The sequence below is a fragment of the Myotis lucifugus genome, unplaced genomic scaffold, assembly GCF_000147115.1.
Source record: "Myotis lucifugus unplaced genomic scaffold, Myoluc2.0 scaffold_141, whole genome shotgun sequence".
NCBI lineage: Eukaryota > Metazoa > Chordata > Mammalia > Chiroptera > Vespertilionidae > Myotis > Myotis lucifugus.
The window spans coordinates 2,187,699-2,202,498 of record NW_005871189.1 but is presented as its reverse complement, the minus strand read 5'-3'; the positions used below and the strand labels follow the sequence as shown (position 1 = coordinate 2,202,498).

General features: G+C 40.0%; 1 non-coding gene and 1 pseudogene across 1 annotated transcript; both read left to right on the top strand.

Moving 5' to 3' along the window:
- The first annotated feature begins 12,230 nt into the window (after nt 1–12,230).
- Nucleotides 12,231–12,341, top strand: LOC111827207. The gene has a single exon (XR_002830704.1). It is a non-coding gene; the product is annotated as a U6 spliceosomal RNA (small nuclear RNA).
- Nucleotides 12,342–12,385: 44 nt separating this feature from the next.
- LOC111827199 lies at nt 12,386–12,481 on the top strand (annotated as a pseudogene).
- Nucleotides 12,482–14,800: the final 2,319 nt, after the last annotated feature.

Below are 14,800 nucleotides of genomic sequence, written 5' to 3'. Positions count from 1 at the left end.
TCTGGGAATATAATGCCATATTGACCAGGAAGAGGCACAACTGTGATCCTCACTCAGGTCCCAAATATTAAGCCCTAAACCATTCTGTCATCTAGGACTCCTCCAGAATCCCTTTGTGAACCTGCAGGGGGGATAAGTGTCCCTCTTCAGGAGTCTTGTGCCACCCATACAGTCTCTTATTATGGCCCTTACCACAGTACATTGACATCTTCAGTATCTCCCACTGTAACGTAAAGTGCAAAGAGGAAGTGTGTGTGTGTGTGTGTGAGTGTGTGTGTGCATGTGTGTTAATCTCAGGTACAGAGAGGGTTGGGTTAATGGTTCCCTTCAATTTATAGCTCACTTTTATGCATACAAGTCCCCACCCTTGCTCTTTTAAATTTTATTTTTTGCTGGGGTTCTTGTCCCAGCATTAAGAAGGGTTCAGGAATCTGGAAAAGGCTGTGCGTAGATTAAAGAGTCCGGAGACGAGATATAATTTTGAAAGGCATTGGGGGTCAGAGAACCTTCAGCTAAAGGAACTGAAGACTCCCTCCTTGTCTAGGACCCTTGCTTTTATTAACACAATTTGTCCTAAGGCAAGGTGGAGATAATACATTTCAAAGGGTAAGGTTTCAAAGGGTACAGAAGCATTGTCAGTTTGGGGAATAACCTAAGGCTGTTCAAGTGTTTGGTCAGTAGGAGGCAATAACATGTAGATTAAGATGCCCTTTAACTGTCTGGCAGCCACAATCAGTTTCCTATTCAGGTTTGGGGAAATGCCTTTAGACATTCCCAACAGGTGACTACATGTGTGACTCAACCCTGTTGAGTCCCCAAGTCTCATCAACCTTTTGATGAAACTCTTGAAATTATGACATGCTGGAATTGGTTCCTGGCATTTTTCTCTTCCACTCTTGATTCCCCCACTCATATTATTATGAACTAAAGGCCCGGTGCATGAAAATTCATGCACTCGGAGGGGGGGGACCCTCAGCCCGGCCTGTGCCCTCTTGAAACCCAGAAGCCCTCGGGGGATGTCCAACTGACAGCTTAGGCCCGCTCCCTGCAGCCTAAGCCACAGTTGGACATCCTTAGCGCTGCCACAGAGGTGGGAGAGGCTCCTGCCACTGCTGCTGTGCTTGCTAGCCATCAGCCTGGCTTGTGGCTGAGTGGCACTCCCCCTGTGGGAGTTCACTGACCACCATGGGGCAGCTCTGGCCCCACTGCTGCCAGTGGCCTCCCTCTCCGGGAGGTGACTGGCGGGCTGATCAGGGGATGGTGCTGGCCGGCAAGCAGCCAGTCCCGACCCCATAGCCCCTCCACCGCCACCAGTCACTGCCCACCCAATTGCCATTCCCTCCCTCTGCCTGCTGGCACCTGCCTTGGCTGGCCTGGAACCTCCTTCTCACCAGTCCTGCCCCCTGCCAACCAGTCATTCCACTGTTTGGTCAATTTGCATATTAAGCTTTTATTATAAAGGATGGTCTTTGGTTAATTACCTCCCACCAACCCACCCACCCATGATTGGGGCTGGGGAGGGATGCGGGAGTTCAGCCAGCCAGGGAGGGACTGCGGGAGGGCTCCAGGGCATGTCCTGCTCATCTCGCTCAGTCCCGATTAGCCAGACTCCAGCAGCAAGCTAACCTACCAGTTGGAGCGTCTCACCCTGGTGGTCAGTACACGTCATAGTGACTGGTCGACCAGTCAACTATCTGCCTCCTGGTGGTCAGTGCACATCATAGTGAGCAGTTGAGCAGCCTTAGCATATTATTAGCATACTAGAGGCCCGGTGCATGACATTTGTGCACTGGGGGTAGAGTGTACCTCAGCCAGGCCTATGCCCTCTTGTAGCAGTCTGGAAGCCCTCAGGGGATGTCCGACTGACAGTGTAGGCCCCCTCCCTGCCTAAGTTGGCAGTAGGACATCCTTAGCGCTACCTCGGAGGTGGAAGAGGCTCCTGCCACCGCCACTGTGCTCGCCAGCTGTCAGCCCGGCTTCTGGCTGAGTGGCGCTTCCCCTGTGGGAGCGCACTGACCATCAGGGGGCAGCTCCTGCATTGAGCGCCTGCCCCCTGGTGGTCAGTGTGCCTCATAGCGACCAGTTGTTCCAAAGTTCAGTCAATTTGCATATTACCCTTTTATTATATAGGATTACGCTTTGATTGGTTGAACAGACAACTGGACAACTGCACACTTAGCATATTAGGTCTTTATTATATAGGATAATAAGACTTCTTACTGAGACTTACTGCCAGGCATTAAGTACTTTATATTAACTTAGCTAATCCTTACAACAACCCCATAGAGTAGTTACTACTATTATCTCCTGTTTTTCAGATGAAGAAACTGATTAATCAGAGAGGTTAAGAGACTTGCCCAGGCTTAGCTACTGTACTATGTGCCTGTCCCAGACACATGTGCTGTTGTGGTTGATAACTATCACAGGCATGAGTATGACCTCCTGAAATGTACAGTGCTGTTCTGTCGGGGAGGTGTTTTCACATATGTAAGTGGAGTTTGCAATTCTAGCGCACTGATTCTGACTGTGGCAAGATATTCCTTCTACACTGGGCACCCATCACAGTTGACTGGTCCATTCTCCCTGTTTGTGGTGCCTTCAACTGCCTACCTCCACAACAGTGCTCCAAGGAGCATCTTTCTCTGTGTCCCCTCATGAACCTGTGCTAGGGTTTCTCTTGGGGACATACCCAGGAGTGGATCTCTGAGTCAAAGCATATGTAAATATTTCATTTTACCAAGTACTGGCAGATTTTTCTCCAGAATGAGGGAGTAATTTCACAATCCTGCCAACAGTTTTGAGATTTTCCTTCCTTCACATCCTCGTCAACCCGTGGCAGTTTTGGGCTATTCTGATGAATGTGAAAATAGTATCTTAATGTTGTTTTAATGTGTTTGTCTCTAGTTACTATGGGGGCGAGCACCTCTTCTCTATTGTTGGCCATTTGAGTTTTCTTTCATGTTAGTATTTGTGCATGTGCCCCCCCCCCCCCCCCCCCCGCCTTTTTGTGTATTGTCTAGTCAGCCGTGGGGAAAATACGGGCTGGTTGGAATGGATCCGGCCTGTTTGAAATGAATAAAACTAAAAAAAAAAAAAGACCGTACCCTTTTATGTAATGATGTTTACTTTGAATTTATATTAGTTCACACAAACACTCCATCCATGCTTTTGTTCCGGCCCTCCGGTCCAGTTTAAGAACCCATTGTGGCCCTCGAGTCAAAAAGTTTGCCCACCCCTGGCTAGCTAGTGGTCTCCTGTAGCTTTTAGATGTTGTAAATGCCTCCTCCATGACTGTCACCTGTGCCTTTCATTGAGTGGAACTCCAATACATTTTTGAGCTTTTTGGGGTCTTGTTTAATAAGCCACTCTCCACCCTTTAGTCACAAAATTATTCTATATTCTCTTCTATTAACTTCATAATTTTACCTTGTACATTTAGGTCTTTTATCCATTTAGATTTACCTTTATATGAAGCAAGAGCAAGGGATCGAACTTTATTTTTCTCCAGTGAGCCTCACTCCCGAATTGATTATCTATCCTTTGCCCACTTATACATGGCTTACTTTTTATCATATCTTAAGTTCCAATGGGTATTTTTATGGTTATTTTCCTGTTCTATTAGTCTAACTATAACTTAGTATTATGCCTTAATATCTAGCAGAGATTAACTATTCAAGGACCTTTGTTCTTCTATGTAAGTTTTAGAGTAAGTTGTTTAGTTCATTGAAAAATTAATATTTTATTTCTAGAAATATCTAGTAGACTTGTTAATACTAGTAGGTGCATTTTGCTCCTATATGATCATTATTTACCTTTATAGTTTTCCTACCTGCACAGTATTTCAGACACATAGTGTCTCAGTAAATATTGATAGAACTGAACTGCTGCTCCACTGATTTATGGACTCCTTCCAGTGACAGGGCAGGGAAACAAATGACGTGACAATTGAGGTCACATTTTGAGCTATCTTGTCTTCTTTTGAGCCAGAGGAAAGAAATGAAGGCAAAGATCAGGGAGTTGACCCCTTCCATAGCCAACTGTGGCTTTGGTTTTAATTATTGTAATTACTAAACAAGATTAGCAACTCTTGATTGAGAATAGCTTCAGCATAGAGATTTAGAGCTTTTTGTTCTGTTCAGGAAGCATTTTATTGTTGCTCCAAGTTTAAGATTTTTACCTACAGAAACATCAACACTTTCAGAACACCTCCCGCATGGCCTTGCTCAGCTTCCGGGTCTTGGTTTTCGCAGACATAGCAATATGCTTCTCTCCAATGCGGATAATCATCCCACCCATGAATGACTAGTCAGTCAAACTTCCAATTTCAGTATTTGGCCTTTACCTAGGAAACTGTTTAGGGCTGTTTTTATTTCAGAAAGAGTGGCTTCATCTAAAGCAGACGTAGTGGTCATTACATGGGTCAATAGCTGGGTTCCTGGAATTTCAAAGGAAAAGATGGAGCTTAAACCAAGAGGTGAAAGAGGGGTAAATGTTACCAGTTAATATAATCAAATTAGCAATGAGTTGGAAATAATCTCTGCCAAAAAAGGTTTGTGCTACAGAAATGAGGAGGCTGCCACCTAGTGGCCATATGTAAAAATAACACTGTTTGATCCTCACTCCTAAGAAATAACAGGAAACACAGTGCTTACAATAGGTTAGGCACTATCCTAAGAATTTTGCCTGTCACAACAATAACCCCACTAAGAGCTGGTCCTGGCCTGCGTTTCTCAGTGGTTAGAGCATCAGCCCTCACACTGGAAGGTCTCAGATTCAATTACCAGTTAAGGGAGGCAACCAATCTGTGTCTCTCTTTTTAAAAAATTTTTAATTTATTATTATTATTACTATTATTATTGTTGTTGTTGTTAATCCTCACTCGAGGATATTTTCCCATTGATTTTTAGGGAGAGTAGAAGAGAGAGAGAAAGACAGAGAGAGACATCGATGTTAGAGAAACACATCAGCCCTAACCGATTTGGCTCAGTGGATAGAGTGCTGGCCTGTGGACTGAAGGGTCCCAGGTTTGATTCCAGTCTGCAGGCCGATGCTCTATCCACTGAGCAAAACTGGCTAGGACTATGTGTCTCTTTCACATCAATATTTCTCTCTCTTTCTCTCTCTCCCACTCTTTCTAAAAATCAATGGAAAAAATATCCTCGGGTGAGGATTAACAATAAAAAATAAAGATAAATCCCCAAAACAACAACAAAAAAGAGTCCAGAGCCACAGAGCTAATACTGTGATGAGTCTCTTTGCTATTTTGCCTGGGAGGAAGAGGGGGTGGTGTGCTGGAGAGAGTGTGGATGGTGTCCAACTCTTCCCACCTTCCCATCCAGTGACATCACCTTGGTAGTTTGAATTCCATCATGGTGAGACTATTTACACAATGTAAACCAAAAACTTTATACCTCAGGGCTTTTATTTCCCTTTCTCTCTCCCTCCGCCCCCTCCTCCCAGAGAGCTGGTTTGCCAACACACTGTGGATGAGAAAGACCAAGAATTCAGAGATATAACCTTAAGCTTCCTTTAGAACAGCTGGAAAAGAGATTGGAAAGTAATCAAAATCTAATTTTTGGTGAGGGGGGGGGTGGAGGGGGTGGAAAGAGATCAACCAAAGAACTTGTATGCATATATGCATAACCCATGGACTCAGACAATAGGGTGGTGAAGGCTTGGGGTTGGGGGCAGTGGCAGGCTAGAAGGAGTCAGTGGGGGAAAAAAGGGGACATATGTAATACTTTCAACAATAAAGATTAAAAAACCCCCACAACCCCCCCTCTCCCTAGTTTTTGGGACCCCCCCCCACCAAAAACGATAAAGAGATCTTAAGACTTTTCTTCATGATTTTTTGGATTACAGCAGAAACAGGCAGTTTATGACTAATGTAGAACCTCTCAAAGAAAGACTTGTTGAAGAGTAATATGAAATTGCTCATTACTTTTTTTATGAGTAAAGAAAAGAAAACAGTTGCAGCATCTATTTTGCAAGGCACATGAGAAATAGTCAGACAGATGAGTCAGGAGAAACAAGCAGAACCATTTTTAGAGGAACTCATGCTAAATACAGCAGGACCTACTTAAACATTGTGGAAATGGGCAAAGTAGACATGGAAGAACTAAAGTTTAGTATTATGCTAAGCGAAATAAGCCAGTCAGAGAAAGGCAAACATCATATGATCTCACTTATATGTGGAATGTAATGACTAAAATAAACTGATGAACAAAATAGATTCAGAGACATTGAAGCATGCAACAGAATGATGAATTTCAGAGGGAAGTGGGGAGAGGGGGACAGATTAACCAAAGAATTTATAGGTATACCAGAGGCCCAATGCACGAAAATTCGTGCAAGAGTAGGCCTTCCGTCCCCTGGCTGCTGGCACCAGCTTCCCTCCAGCACCTGGGACCTGGGCTTCTCTCCTCTGGCCACCGCTAGGCACCCAGGACCTGGACTTCTACCTTCCTCCGGCCGCCTGCAGGCACCTGGGTCCCTGGCTGGCTTCCCTCAGGCCACCTGCAGGCACCTGGGACCGGGCTGGCCCCCCCCCCGCCCCCCCCGCCCCCCCCCCCCCCGGCCCTGGCTTTGTCAGGAAGGACATCCAGAATGACATCTGGAAGATGTCTGGTCTAATTAGCATATTACCCTTTTATTATTACAGATATGCATAGCCTATGGACACAGACAATAGTGTGGTGGGGGAGGGGGTCAATGGGGAAAAAAGGGACATCTGTAATACTTTCAACAATAAAGATAAATTAAAAAACGATAAAGTTTGGAGAGTAAACACACACATGACTATTTGAAAGGGATCAAGTCAAACTGAGAATGGCCATGGCATTTAGCAGAAATGCACAAAGTTGCAATGACTTTTTAATTTAAAATCTGCAATATAGTTTAGGCTAAAGCTACTGGAAATACAGGGTGGGCAAAAGGAAGTTTACAGTTGTGAATACGCAAGAGTTTATTCTTGCATTATTATTTTCCATAAGAGCAACTGTAAACCTACCTTTCCCCCCTGTATTTGAATTCTCCTCAAAAGACTTTAATAGACAGCATTGACAAGAGGGTGACAATTATTGAGGCTGCGATACTCAGAGGATCGTTGTACTGATTCTCCACTTTTTTGTATGTTGGAAATCTTCCATGATTAAGACTTCAAAAAAAAACCAAGCCATTCAGGCTCTTTAAATGATCATATACAGTAAAGTGAATAAAATAAAGTTTCAAGATCTGTCCGAAAAGGTAGGCCAGTGTGGAGGGACCCCTGGAGGATTTTAAGCAGGTGGCATGGGTGTGTGCACACGTGTGTACGAGTGCATGTATGACGTTCAGTGTATGTATGTCTGCTCATAGAGGAATGGAACTGGGGTAAATGTCATGCATGTAGTTGAAAGGTAATGCTAATGCGTGAAATCTGGAGATAGTCTTAGTCATTTCGATGGTGCTAGGGTGGCCAACTGTCGGCTTTGCCCTGAACCAGGGGGTTTTCTGAGATACGGGACTTTTAGTCCTGGATGGATGGTCACCTTACCGGTGGCGACAAAGTGTACAAAATGTGAGTGAGTTCTGCGCTTGATGAATAAGGAAACAGGGAAAAAACAGTCAATGAAACCGATTCGGAAGCCATGCCCTTGGGGACCAAAGAGGACGGAGACTGAGGCCAGACTGTGACTTTTCAGAATGACTTCTTCAGATCAGGACTGGCTTTTAGTTAGTTAGGCTTTGAAAACAAAAAACAAAACAGAACTTCTGCTACCAGGTACAATTTAATATAATCAGAGCAAAAATTAAAATGGTATGAGTACCTTTAGATATCAGAACACAGATGTAGGAATTAATTAGTTAAATAACTCATGGAAAGGTAAACTGCCAAGACAAAAGTATTATAATAATTTAATCAACAATTTGATTAGTTCACAATCTCTTGCAGTATTTGCAGATAATTAATTTTTATTATATTAAAAAAAATCAAACAAAGTTGAACAAATCAGTCAAAAATATAAATATAAGGCATCAACATAGCTAACTTCATATATTCCCAAACGTGTAATTTTACTCTATTTGCTCATCTTGTTGATCTTAATTAATCGATTAATTGAGTCTGCTTGGCATTTGCTATGCTCTGCTGTGAATAAGGTTCTGGGCTGAGGGTTTCAGGGAGTAGAAAGATGAGTTAGCATCTTCCAGTGTATAGGGAATGTTTTTACAGCACCATACAGCACCGTGGAGAGCAGACCCTAGGCCGTGAATTCTCTCTATGTGCAGCTTGGACGTCAGGGTTTATTCACTGAGGTTGTCAGGGCACTGATTCGCTGGAGTGTTGTCCTGTCTGTTCAGACACACCTCAACCAGAGATCACCAAGTCATGAGGCCTTTCCTTTCTTGTGCCTCAATCACTATGGCCAGATCTTACCTTTATTTCTCCCTGTCACCATCTCCACATACTTCTTTAGTGCAGAGAAAATGCTTTATCTAGTTCTACTTCCAGATTGTATTGCCTGTTACGACCCGCTCAAGGGGGTGGGCAGGGAATCAGGTGGAGGTGGGAGTTAAGTCATGGTTGACTTTTCAAGGTGTCTAAGAGAAACAAGCAAACCCTTCCTTTTTATGATAACTGGTTGTGGGCCTACAAGAAGACCTCTCAGATGTGGAGCCCTTTTACCCCACTTCTCTCTGAGTGACCCCTTCAGGTTTATACAGTGAGATTATAGAATAAGTTCAGTGTGTAACCACACTGGTATTTTTTAATGACTCACAAGCATTTTTCAGTTCAGTATATGCTTAAATTTACATTTACCTAAACCTGATATTCTCCATATATATAATATTTCACAAAATTATTGTGATATATACAATAATTTCTAGAATATTTTATTATTAATTATTTCCATATGCATAAAAGAAAGTAAAAAAATATGAAGTAAAACTACATCCATTAATTTAAAATTTATCTCATATTATCTGTTAGTTAGGTAGAAAACATGTTTTGGCCATGAGTAATGAGTCTTATCACAATTATGCAACATTTTGTACTTAAGAGCTGAATATTAAAACATTAACTTTAATGATTGTGTGGTGAAGGCATCTGTGTGTAATGGATGGTGTAGGCCAGTGGTCAGCAAACCGCGGCTCGTGAGCCACATGCGGCTTTTTGGCCCCTTGAGTGTGGCTCTTCCACAAAATACCACGTGCAGGCTCGCACGTACAGTGCGATTGAAACTTTGTGGCCCATGCGCAGAAGTCGGTTTTTGGCCTGGACGAGTCTATTTTGAAGAAGTGGCGTTAGAAGAAGTGGGGGGTGTCGGTTGGTCGGGCGACAGGAGATGTGGTGCAGGAGGGCCACGGGATACGCAGCGTGGGGGAGGTACATTGTTTTGAGGTACATTCGCTGAGGTTGACCCCTTCCAACCCCCCCATCCACACTCGTCTATCTGAAACAAGTATCCAAGACGAGTGTGGATGGGAGAGTTGGAAGGGGTTGACCTCAGCGAACGTACCTCAATCAGATTGAGGATGTTTTTAGCAAAGGCCAGCTTAGGAGTACCCTAATTAAGTTAATAACAATGTACCTACCTAGATAGTTTAAGTTTAAAAAATTTGGCTCTCAAAAGAAATTTCAATCATTGTATTGTTGATATTTGACTAATGAGTTTGCCGACCACTGGTGTAGGCCTTAAAATGTCAAGTGATTCCTGTTGTCATTCATAAGAAACAACGTCCCTCTTGGGTCACAAACTGGAATTAAGAAGAAACCAAAATGGGGGGGAAAAGGAGACTCATGTAATACTTTAAATAATAAAGAATTTAAAAAGAAGAAGAAGAAACCTGGCTGGCCCATGTGGCTCAGAGGTTAAGCATTGACCTTTCAACCAGGAGGTCATGGTTTGACTCCTGGTCAGGGCACATGCCCGGGTTGCAGGCTCGATCCCCAGTGGGGAGTGTGCAGGAGGTAGCCGGTCAATGATTCTCTATCATCATTGATGTTTTTATCTCTCTCTCCCTCTCCCTCTCTCTGAAATCAATAAAAACATATTTAAAAAAAGAAGAAACCAATAGATTAGAAGCAAAGTGAGACATTTGTATCTCTTGATCTTAATATGTAAAAAGATATCTGGGAAGGAAATCCTGAATAGTGGGTATTGGGATAGCTACTTCCACGTGGAACTATTTTAATTATGGGAGTAAGAAACACAGACAAATGTCCCATAAAGTTGTAATCAGCTTCTTTAAATTGAGAGGAGATGGCTTATAAGTAGACTAAGAGAGACTGGTTTAACCCAGTCAATAAGAAGCTATATACATTGTAGTCAGATTATACTTAAGCTTCATGAAGCCTCACTTTCCATTAACTATTCTTTTTTTTTTCTAGTTCATTGTTGTGATTTTTTAATTTAATTCAAAAGTAAGGGAGTTGACTTTCTTCACAAAGAATATTAAATCTCAAAAGGAGGATAAAAATTTTATCTAGGGGAAACATTTTCCATAAAAAAGTCACTGTACCTTCTTCAATCATATCCTTTAAAAATATAGAATATTCTCTAAGGTGGCTATGATTTTTTAAAATAAGTATTTTTTAAATGATTGAATTTACGCTAAGGAAATATCTCTGAAAATGGTGATGGGGGAAAAGACCACATATATCTTGCTTTTACTTTGTTGAAACTGGCCGGTCAGTAGGATGCAAAAGCATATATTTTGAGGTCAACCAGACCTGGGTTCAAATGCCAGCTTTACTATTAACCAGTTATGTGACTTTGGCAACTTACTTTAACCTCACTGAATCTCTCTGAATGTTAATTTCATCATCTATTAAAAATCCATCAGCGTTGACAGGAGGAACCAATGATATGGTGTATATAAAGTGCCTTGTGCAGAGTCTGGCCAATGGCGAGTGTTTCATAAAAGATTATCATTATTTTCTGCATAAGAATCCTAATCAGTACTGGTGTCATCATGTCAGTTATCTCCATATAGTATTTGAAATCTTTTCATTAGTCATGTCTCCTTTGCTGTAACTTTGATATCCCTAGAATATACAGATCAATAATTAATCCAGGTAATGGATGGAACAATTGCTTGTGGAAATGTTTGTGGTAAGTTATTTTTCATGAACTTTTCCTTTGCACCGGTCCCCTTTGACAGTGATCAAAGCCCCAAATAAAACATTCTGGGGTTCTAACTATTCTTATTCTTCCTTAGTATTTAATATGAAGGTGAGGTGAGGATAAACCTAAGGAGATACATTTGACACCAGTTTGACTAAATTAATTAGAATATGAGGGTCAGCATGATAGAAGCTGAAAAGCTAAAGTGGGAACTTCGTGAGAAATGTGAATTTGAGATTATAGAGTCATGATTGCTAAATTAGAGACTCATTCCCACTGAGTGATTTCTTCCAGTGATAATGTGTCTTAATGTTTTTGCTAGTTTGCTTTTTATAGATAGAAAGGTGATGATAATGGAGCTATATAGATAAATGATAGATTGATTTGACTGAGAGCTTCCATGTCTAGGAATTTACTATAAGAAAATAATAAAAGATATGATATACAGATAAATATATACATATAATTTAGTCACTGTAGTATTATATTGCATACAACTTAGAAGCTAATATACTATGTAAATTAAAATGTTTGTATGCAATGAAATAGTATGCAACTGTTTAAAGTATGCTGCAGATAAATAAATAAATACATACATACATAAATAAATATATTTTCACCGGAGGATATTTTTCTAGAGAGGGTGGGAGGGAGGAAGAAGGAAGAGAGAGAGAGAAAGAGAGAGAGGAGGGGAGAGAGAGAAACATTGATTTGAGAGAGACACATCAATTGGTTGCCTCCTGCACGTGCTCCTACTGGGGCTGAAGATCCTTCAACCAAGGTATGTGCCCTTGACTGGGAATTGAACCCACAACTCTTGGGTCTGCAGGCGGATGCTCTAACCACTGAGCAACAGGCCAAGACCAGATAAATATTTGACATGAAAAATGTACATGATATAATTATAAATGAAGGAAATACATAAACAATACTGATCTTATAATTTTAGTTAGTTATGTATATGAAAATGTATGTATATAAAAACATTATATATATGAAATTATATAATTATGTACATGAAAACATAGATACAAATTATTAACAATGATCACTTTTGGCTGTGTGTTTCACATGTGCATTATCTCTGTACCTTTTTTTTATCGAATTTCATGTTGTTTTAAGATACTTTTGAAAACTTGGCAGCACATATCCTAAAATTGGAATGATACAGAGAAGATTAGCTTGGTCCCAAAAGAGGAACAACTGTAATAATCTGAACAATAAAGATTTTTTTTTAAAAAAAAGATATTTAGGGGAAAGGGGGGATATATATAGTACTTTCAACAATAAAGATTTAAAAATTAAAAAAAAAAAGATTAGCTTGGCCCCTGCACAAGGGTGATGGGCAAAGTCATAAAGTTTCCCTAGTTTTGAGAAGCACAAGTAGGTAGTTACAAAATAGTCATGGGGATGTAAAGTACAGCATAGGGAATATAGTCAGTAATATCCTAATAACTATGTATGGTGCCAGGTGGGTAATAGAAATATCAGGGGGAGCACTTTGTAAAGTATATGGTTGTCTAACCACCTTGTTGTATATCTGGAACTAATATATAAAATGATATTAAATGTAAAATGCAATTATAATAATTTTAAAAATTAATAAAAGGAAAAAAAACCCACAATGTCAAATCTCATATGTGGTAGGTGCCATATTTATTCACACAATGAACCAGACTATTGAAAGTTTAATCTGTAAATCTAAAGTTTAGGTAGTTTATAATTATTTAAATATGATTAAAACCAAGAAAAATGTAAACAAGATAACTAATAAGATCTGGGGATTATAAACATAGTTTTGCCTAAAAACAAACTGCATAATATTGAGATAATTTTCTTTGATATTAATGTTAATTTAGTGAAATAGATTTGTCTCTGTGTTACAATTAAACAAATAAATTTAATAATCTATTATCTTATAAAAATGTACTTATTCCAAATTATACACTTCTCCTATTCAATGAGAGAATTAAAAATTTAGCAACAATTATGACAAAAAAATTAATTTTTTAACACCCAATAAAATCAGATATTGCTTTGAAAATATGATTCTCCAGGCATTTTTGTGTGAAATAACTGATTCCAAGCTGAAGTGGGAAATTTATGAGATGAGCCTAGAATAATTTGTTAAGCCAGAAGTAACAAAGTGCTTAAAAATTATGGATTAATACTTTTATAATGGAGATTTGGAAATACTACTTAATCAAGTGATCCATCCACATTAGCATTACCAATATTGGGGCAAATTAACACTATTTATGTATTAATGAAATGCATTAAGAGGACATGTTTTTCTACCCAAAATTTATAATCCTGACTGAAACAGGAGCAACCAATGGAAAACCTCATTGAGAGACATTATAGTACAAAACAGGGCATCTGTACTCCTCAAAAATATTAGAGTCATGACAAGAAAGCCTGAGTAGCTATTTCAGATAAGAGGAGATAAAATGTTATATGTGATATTGGATTTGCTTCTTGGACCAGAGGGGCAGAAAAATGCTTTATTCAGAATAGCGAAATATGTTAATGTTATATCTCCTGATTTTTGTAGTTATACTGAAGAGAGATTAGTGAATATCTTTGTTCTTAGGGAAAAAATAAAGTGTTTAGAGATAAATTGACCTTATGGCTGTACTTTACTTTTATGTGGTTCACAAAAAATTAATAATAAGTATATATAGAGAAAAGGAAATGATAAAGAAATGTGAAAAAAAATTGGTAAAATGTATATATAGTTGACTCTTGAACAACATGGATTTGAACTGTGTAGATCCACTTATACACACATTTATTTTTCATTAGATACTGTACATGTATTATCTCTTCCTTATGATTTTCTTAATAACATTTTCTTTTCTCTAGCTGACTTTAAGAATAAATATATAATGCATATAACAAAAATATATGTTAATCAACTGTTATCAGTAAGGCCTCCAGTCAACAGTAGACTATTAGTAGTTAATTTTGGGGGAGTCAAAAGTTATATGCAGATTTTTGACTGTGTGAGGGTCAGCATCCCTACATCTCCTGAGTTGTTGAAGAGTCACCTGTATTAGTATCATTGGGAATTCTTTATAATTATCTGAAAACTTGAATTACTTTATAATAAAAAGTTAAAAACCAAAAGGCAAAGATACATAGAAGGAAAAAACTCCAACTGAAATAAAGACAAGCATGGAAACTTCCTCTGAGTTCATTTTTTGATAACTCCAGTTTTCACTGATCTTTAGCTCTGACTTTCTATTATACTTTAGTCCTTACAGATTGTCTTTAAAGAATGGGAGGCAACCTGTCATTGGGCTGCAGATTCATCCTGGTGGGATCCCAGCTCAGTGAGGAGATGGAAGTCCTCTTCTTCTGTATCTTCTTCCCATTCTATATCTTCAGTCTCTTGGCAAATGGCTATATCAATCCTATATAATAAAAGCCTAAAATGCTAAGTGTCTGGTTCTGGTCGTCTGTTCAACCAATCAAAGTATAATATGCTAATGATATGCTAAGGCCACTCAAACACTCGCTATGACATGCACTGACTACCAGGGGGCATATGCTCTGACTGGTAGGTTAGCTTGCTGCTGGGGTCCAGCCGATCAGGACTGAGCGAGATGGGCCGGACATGCCCTGGAGCCCTCCTACAGTCCCTCCCTGGCTGGCAAACCTCCCGTGTCCCTCCCTGGCCCCAATCATGC